The sequence below is a fragment of the Saimiri boliviensis genome, chromosome 9 (assembly GCF_048565385.1).
Source record: "Saimiri boliviensis isolate mSaiBol1 chromosome 9, mSaiBol1.pri, whole genome shotgun sequence".
Lineage (NCBI taxonomy): Eukaryota > Metazoa > Chordata > Mammalia > Primates > Cebidae > Saimiri > Saimiri boliviensis.
In genome coordinates, this window is record NC_133457.1 from 92,381,985 (window position 1) to 92,390,597 (window position 8,613).

The following is an 8,613-nucleotide window of genomic DNA, read 5'->3' on the forward strand; positions in this document are numbered from 1 at the left end:
AGGCCCAGATGCTGTGGGGCCTTCACACTTCCAGGTAAATGCACAGAATGCACTCTTTGAGTTTGGCAACTTCAGAGCGTGGGTTACAAATAATGGATTGGATGAATTCCTGTGAATTAGATGTGGTTCCACTAAAGGAGGACCCAGGATTTGTCCGGAAGCTCCCCTCGTCTATCCCACATCTCCTCAGTGCGCCCCTTCCTGCCTGTGTCCTGAGCATCTTTGTGGTCCTGGCCAGTGCACGTGTGGGGCATCTGCTTCCTAGATGTGCATCCACAGACCAGGCTGATATTGCATACATCAGGCTATGAGGCTGAGAAGTGATGTTGGCACAATTCCTGGTCCCTATTGCTCTCAGCCGGGGCTTGTGTCTACCAGCTGATTACAGCAGAGAGCTAGCAAGGAGAGGGCTCTGGTTGCTGGGGGCCACCTGGCATCTGGAACACAGTATCCCAGCCTCTGTCCATTCCTTAGGCAGTGAGTCGACACCAAGTTTCTGACCACTAGAGGGCTGGCATCGTTAGGTGTGTGGAGGACACAGCAGTGAGGCTGGCTTGAGCCACTACTCCAGAGGACAATGGGAGACCCAGATGGAGGTGGTAGCATGGAGGGTTTCCTCAGCCTGGTGGGATTGGGGGTTTAGCTTGAAGGTTTTGCTGGAGGCTGCTTGTGGGTATGCCCTGGGAGATCCCTTTTCCTTGGCCACTGGGCTCTCCTGGGTCCAACTCATGCTTCTGAGAGTCTGTTCTGGGTACAGTAGGAATGTCTACCCCTGACAGCTCAGACATCATCTAAAACAGCAAGCCCAGTAGTGGCTACTCATGCTGACCTCACTGCTCCATGACCCAGCAGCACCACTCCTGATGTGTACCTGAGTGAAATGAGGGCTGTTGTTCACCGAAAGACACAAATAGAAAATTCATAGTATCTTTACTCTTAATTGTCCCAAACTGGAAACTACCCAAATATCCATCATTTATGGAATAATGGATAAATTGTGGTATACTCGTATACTGGAATACTATAGGGTAAAGGAAAAGAACAACTAGTGATATGCAACGTGAGTGACTCTCACAGACATAATGTTCGGTGAAAGAAGCCAGTCATAAACGTGTGCAATACCATGTGACTCCATTAACATAAAAGGTCCAAATCTAGACAAGCCATGCTGTACCGTTACAAGTCAGAATGGTAAAAAAAAAAAAAAAAAAAAAAAAAAAAAAAAAAAAAAAAAAAAACAAGTCAGAATGGTGACAGTAACCAGGGGAAGCAGTGCTTGGAGAGGCATGGAGCTTTAGGAGACGGTCACATTCCAAGTCTTGATCTGGGTGGTGACTACATGGGTGTATTCTCTTTATAAGTATTAACCAAGCTGGACACTTAAGATACATGCACTTTTGGCTGGGCACAGTGGCTCATCCCTGTAATCCACTTTAGGAGGTGGAGGTGGGTAAATCACAAGGTCAGGAGTTCAAGACCAGCCTGGCCAACATGTGAAACCCCATCTCTACTAGAAATACAAAAATTAGCCAGGTGTGGTGGCAGGCGCCTACGATCCCAGCTACTCGAAGGCTGTCTCCTGAACCCAGGAGACAGAGGTTGCAGTAAACCGAGATCATGCCACTGCACTCCAGCCTGGGCAACAGAGTGAGGCTGTGTCTCAAAGAAAAAAAAAGAAAGAGATATGAACTCTAATTTTTTGAGACAGAGTCTCACTCTGTTGTCAGGCTGGAATGCAGTGGTGCAATGTCGGCTCACTGCAACCTCTGCCTCCTGGGTTCAAGTGATTCTCCCGCTTCAGCTTCCCAAGTAGCTGGCACCACAGGTGTGCACTGCCACGCCCAGATAATTTTTTGTATTTTTAGTAGAGACAGGGTTTTACCATGTTGGCCAGCATAGTCCAGATCTCTTGACCTTGTGATCCGTTTGCCTTGACCTCCCAAAGTGCTGGGATTACAGTCATGAGCCACTGCACCCAGCCTGATATATGCACTTTTGTATATATTTAATTTAATAAAAACTTTAACAATGGCTGTGTCAATTCCACTAAAACAATTTTACTGCCTTTAAACTGAAAGATAAGAATGTGATAGAATCCTTCCCCTGCCCCAAGGTTTGAATCCCAGTGTGGTTGAGGTTTTTAGTGTGAGAAGAAATTTAGAGTATAGTCTTTAACTTGACAGATAACTAAGTGGGTTCAGAGATGCTCCCTGATGTGGCCAGAGTCACACAGCACAAATGAAAGGCATCAGGGACATGAGCTCTGCTCCCTGGAGCAGCTGTCATGGAGGTAAAAGTGGCTGAGGGAGGACTGAAAGTGGGGGGAGGACTTGAACAAGATTGAAAAGTATAAACATGGCCTAAAAGCAAGAACACATGGTTTATTTGTGTGCTCATACACTCATTCTGCTGGGAAAGTCCTCTGGGTAGTTAGAATTCTCATCAGGCTCTGTCCAGACAGGTGCAATGATCAAGGCGGGTAGGAGTCAAGAGGACCAACAGATTCAGAAGTGGGGAGGACTCTGGAGGAGCCATCTAGGAAGATTGCATGGAGGAGGGGGCATCTGAACTGGGCTTTCTGGAGAGGTAGGAGGTCAGTAGCTGCAGCTGGCAGAAAGGGCATTCTGGATATAAGGACTAGATAAGAGCAAATACAGAGGGTGAAAAGAAGCCAGACTTTCTGGACTCAGGGTCCCCGGATTCTCCTTTCTTTAGAGGACATGGGACCAATCAGAAATGCCTCTGCATCCTTCCCAGCTGGTGGGGCACTGTGGGAGCCACCTGGGTGAGGCCTTGGGGAAGCCATTGTTTTCCAAATAAGGGGTCAGACTAAGTGCCATTCTCTGACTTTTTGCAGCCCTCAGCCATCTTGTGCCCCCAAGACCAAAAGCTGTGTGTGGAGGACAGTGAAGCAGGAAGGAGCCTTGGCCCCAGAGATGCTGCAGAGTCTACTTGTTGAGTGAGGTGCAGACATGTATGTGGTTAAACTGCTGGGTGGGGTTTCTGTTACCTGCTACTTAATGCACTCCTGATTGATGCACCATGTAAAGTGGACAGGGTAGAGCCTGGCACTGAGTAGGCACTAAATACAGCAGTAAATGTTGACAACCGTTAATCCAGCGGCAGACGGGAAAATATCAGAGAGGACTTGATCAGCACCAGAAAAACAAGTGGGGCATCTCAGGGGGCAGGGGGATGGGCGGGACATCCTGTGGTTGCCAGACCTGCCCTGAAGACAAAACAGAAGAGTCTGAGTGTGTTGGGGCCATGTGTGTGCATGTTAATGTGTATGAGGCTTTTTTTCCCTCTTTTTGAGACACAGTCTTGCTCTGTTGCCAGATTGGAGTGCAATGGCGCTATCTCGGCTCACTGCAACCTCCGCCTCCTGGGTTCAAGCGACTCTCCTGCCTCAGCCTCTCAAGTAGCTGGGACTACAGGCGCATGCCGCCACGCCTGGCTAATGTTTTTGTATTTTTAGTAGAGACGGGGTTTCACCATGTTAGCCAGGATGGTCTCGATCTCCTGACCTCATAATCTGTCTGCCTGGGATTACAGGTGTGAACCGTCATGCCTGGCTGAGGCTTTTTGTTTGTTTGTTTTGAAACAGAGTCTTGCTCTGTCACCCAAGCTGGAGTGCAATGGTGTGATCTTGGCTCACTGCAACCACCTCCCAGGTTCACTGCAATCACCTCCCAGTGATTCTCCTGCCTCAGCCTCCCCAAGTAGCTGGAATTACAGTCCCCTGCCACCACGCCTGGCTAATTTTTATATTTTTGTGAGGATGGGCATTTCACCATGTTGGCCAGGCTGGTCTCGAACTCCTGACCTCGTGATCTGCCCGCCTTGGCCTCCCAAAGTGCTGGGATTACAGGTGTGAGGCCACTGCACCCAGCCATGTGTAAGGCTTTTAACAGGGGTTAGCCCAGGGCTTGTGGCATAGCTGGGCACCCAGTGGGTACAAATGTGAGATTGTGTCTGTGTGACAAAGAAAGTGAGAAGGAGGAAAAGTAAAATAAAGCACTAAAAAAAAAAAAAGCTAGAGGAGCTTGAATGCAACAGGTGGCTGGATTTGTGGCCCAGCCCACCTACCTAGAGGCGATGCTCACTCTTTCCCTTCCCCTCCCTCTGACTGTGGGTAGAGGTGCCCATCGCCACACCCCCGGCCCTGCTTTTCTCAGTGGTCCTCCAAGTTGGGGGGTTGCCCACAGCCACTCCCTGCCCCCTGACATTGGCCCCTTCCCTCTCTTCCCACCCGCCTACATTCTACTTTCTATCCACATAGGGTGGGGCCTGACCCCACAATGGAGGCAGCCTGGCTTGCCTTTTTATTTTTTTTTTGAGGCAAGGTCTCTTTCTGACCCCCAGGCTGGAGTGCAATGGCACAGTCTCGGCTCACTGCAGCCTCAGCTTGCTGGACTCAAGTGATCCTCCTGCTTCAGCCTCCTGAGTAGCTGGGACTACAGGTGCACCCCACCACACCTGGCTAATTTAAATTTTTTTTTTTTTTTTTTTTTTTTTTTTTTTAGACGGAGTTTCGCCCTTGTTACCCAGGCTGGAGTACAATGGCGCGATCTCGGCTCACCGCAACCTCCGCCTCCCGGGCTCAGGCAATTCTCCTGCCTCAGCCTCCTGAGTAGCTGGGATTACAGGCACGTGCCACCATGTCCAGCTAATTTTTTGCACTTTTAGTAGAGACGGGGTTTCACCATGTTGACCAGGATGGTCTCGATCTCTCGACCTCGTGATCCACCCGCCTCAGCCTCCCAAAGTGCTGGGATTACAGGCTTGAGCCACCGCGCCCGGCTTAAAAAATTTTTTACAGAGAAAAGGTCTCACTCTGTTGCCCAGAATGGTCTCAAACTCCTGACCTCAAGTAATCCTCCAGCCTTGGCCTCCCAAAGTGCTAGGATTACAGGTGTGAGCCACCACGCCCAGCCGGGCTTGCCTTTTGGAGCTCTGTTGGTGCTCAGCTGGAAACTCATTGATGTGATTTTTTTTTTTTTTGGCAATGGAGTCTTGTTGTGTTGCCCGGGGTGGAGTGTAGTGGCTATTCACAAACAGAATGATAGCGCCCTATGGCTCTGAACTCCTAGGCTCAAGCTATCCTCCTACATCAGTTTCTCCAGTAGCTGGGACTAATAGGCACTTACTACCATGCCCAGCCACACTGATGATCTTTATAGAAACAGACCTCAGGCTGGGCATGGTGGCTCATGCCTGTAATCCCAGCACTTTGGGAGGCTGAGGTGGCGGATCACAACGTCAGGAGTTCGAGGCCAGCCTGACCAATGTGGTGAAACCCCGTCTTTTAAAAAAAAGAAAAAAGAAAAAAGAAAAGAAACTGAGACCTCAATCTAGACCAACAACCACCTATTTCTGAATGTGAGGAGAGCAATTAGGTAGAATCTGCTAGCCCCAGGCAATGGATTTTTTTTTTTTTTTTTTTTTTTTGAGACAGGGTCTCACTCTGTCACCCAGGCTGGAGTACAATGGCACAATCTTGGCTCACTGCAACCTCTGCTTCCTGGCCTTGAGCCATCTTTGCACCTCAACATCCTGAGTAGCTGGGACCATAGGCACGTGCCACTGTGCCCACCCAGCAGTGGATTTTTTAAATGCCTCCCTGATAAGAGTATCTAGCCTTTTCTCAAATATCAAAGCAGGAAACTAAGAAGAAAAGGGAGTATGCTTTTCTGCAAATTGAGGTGTACTAAAACTGGGTGGATTATGGCTGCCCTAGAAAAAAGGAGGCGAAAGTTGGGCAATCTCTGTCCCTTCCTTCCTTCTACCTCCCTGGACCATCTCAGACATGGCGGCACTCTGTGTTGGGAGCCTCCAGTTGGGCACTCAGACAGCTCTTCCATCTTCTGTCTCCACCAGATCTCCACCTGCATCTTCCGGACTGCTGCCTGTACTGCTGCATAGGCTGCGGCTTCCTATATGCCGCAACTGGGCTTTGCTTATTTGGTTAGACACAGGGTCTTGTTCTGTTGCCCAGGTTGGAGCAAACACAGTGGTGCAATCTTAGCTCACTGCAGCCTGAACCCCTGGGATCCAGTGATTCTCCTGCCTCAGCCTCCCAAGTAGCTGGGACTATAGGCATGTGCCACACCGTTTTTTGTTTTTGTTTTTGTTTTTGTTTTTTTGAGACAGAGTCTTGCTCTGTCACCTAGGCTTGAGTGCAGTGGCATGATCTTGGCTCACTGCAACTGCCGCCTCCCAGGTTCAAGCGATTCTCCTGCCTCAGCCTCCTGAGTAGCTGGGATTACAGGCACCCACAATAACGCTAGGCTAATTTTTTGTATTTTTAGTAGAGATGGGGTTTCACCATGTTCGCCAGGATGGTTTTGACCTCTGGACCTTGTGATCCGCCTCACAAAGTGCTGGGATTACAGGTGTGAGCCACCGCACCCGGCCCCAGCTAATTTTTAAATTAGTTTTTTTGTACAGACAGGGTGTTGCTTGGTTGCCCAGGCTGGTCTCGAACTCCTGGGCTCAAGCAATCCACCTGCCTCAGCCTCCCTGTTACAGGCAGGAGCCACCTCGCCCTGCCAAGCTGGGCTTTTCTCCTATGATCCGTCACCCAGAATCTTGTTCCTGTGCAGAAAGGGAAGGAAATCTTCAGACTGGCTCCTTTAATTAAATGTTTTCAGGCATGTCCTTTAACCTCTCTGAGCTCCTGTCAATCCCCACATTGGCCGTAAGCAATAATGGCCATAGCAGCTTCTTGTATGGCACTTGCTGTAGGATACCCTTGTTCTGTCTTGAAACAGAATCTCCTTATGTCGCCCAGGCTGGTCTCCAACTCCTGGCCTGAAGTTCCTCTCACCTTGGCTGTCCAAAGCGCTGGGATTACAGGCAAGACCAGCAGGCCCTGTTCTGAGTGCTTTGCATACATCAACTCATTTGATCCAATCCACAGCCCTGTGAAGTAGGAGCTTTTATATATTATTCCCATTTTACACATGAGGAAATAGAGGCCCAGTGGGATTTGGTGACTATTCTGATGTAACACATGTGTCCTTAGAGGTGTACATGTCAGTATATTTCAGCCTGCCCCTTCTACTCTCCTTGTGTTTCCCTGTCTCCCCGTGTCTGCTCATGGTCATCCCAAGGGCTGGCTCGGCCCTCTTCCCCTGGAGCTTTGAAAACCTGTAGCATCCCTGCAACCCCATTACTGTTCATCCTCTATGACCCAACCCTGAGAGCTCCCTCCCCGCCCTATGCTTGGATGACCTCCTTCCCCAGTACTCCCAATCCCAACCCATGAGTTTCCCTCGCCTCAGCCCTCCTTCAGGAACTTAGCCTTGGCTGGGCCCCAGGAGGACTGGGCCATGAGTGATTTGTCCTTTCAAACAGCCACACTGCCTGCAGGGCTGAGAGCCAGGAGGCCCCACGAGGCAGAGGAGGCCCAGCCACGTGAGGCGCCTTCCCCTCCTGCTGTCCCAGACCCCGCTGACTCAGAGCCTGGCACTCCTCCCAGGGTTGTGCATACCAGTATGGGCCGGGTGGGGCTGAGGCAACCCTCACTGTGCCCCTTGGCACCCACACAGACTCCTCCTGTGTGGGGAGGGTGGGAATGCTTCTTACCTTCTGTCCCATAACCAACTGTCTTCTTTGAACAATAGATTGTGAATAATTTCACATCCTGGAACATTCTCCAGGCATGATTTTCATGGCTGCACAACAGCAGCTTCTCCGTCATTATGAAACTGGCCTCTCTGATCATTTCCAGATTGCTCAGGCCACACACCTCCTTGTCTAAACTTTGTTGTGCCACCAGCACTGTCATGGCCTGTGGAGAACAGGGGCTGTGTGCTCCATTCCAAGATCAAGGCTTTGTAGAAATCTTAAGTTTTCTAGATGGTTGTGGGCTGTTGTCAGCAGAAGGGCTCAAGGCAATTAACATACAGCTAATGAACTCCAGAGAGGCTCCTTGATTTTTGAAGAATCTGACTTGACAAGACTGAGACTAATATAGCCTCATCTTTCAACATAGGAGAGTCAGAAAACAGGCTGGGTCTGTGACACCTAAATGCTTGCCACCACCACATACTGGTATGTGGGTTCAGCACTTGACCGCTATCAGATTGCCTTGCTAGATACAGCAATCACATTTTCTGGTTAAGGGAGTGAAATTAACATTTACCAATTTTTTTTTTTTTTTTTTTTTTTTGAGACAGAGTCTCGTTTTGTTGCCCAGGCGGGAGTGCAGTGGGATGATATCGGCTCACTACAACTTCCGCCTCCTGGGTTCAAGTAATTCTTGAGCCTCAGCCTCCCAAGTAGCTGGGACTATAGGTGCGCACCACCACATCCAGCTAGTTTTTAGTTTTTGTGTTTTTTTGTTTTGTTTTGTTTACTTTTTTCGAGACAGAGTTTCGCTCTTGTTACCCAGGCTGGAGTGCAATGGCGCGATCTCGGCTCACCGCAACCTCCCCCTCCTGGGTTCAGGCAATTCTCCTGCCTCAGCCTCCTGAGTAGCTGGGATTACAGGCACGTGTTACCATGCCCAGCTAATTTTTCTGTATTTTTAGTAGAGACGGGGTTTCACCACGTTGACCAGGATGGTCTCGATCTCTTGACCTCGTGATCCACCCACCTCAGCCTCCC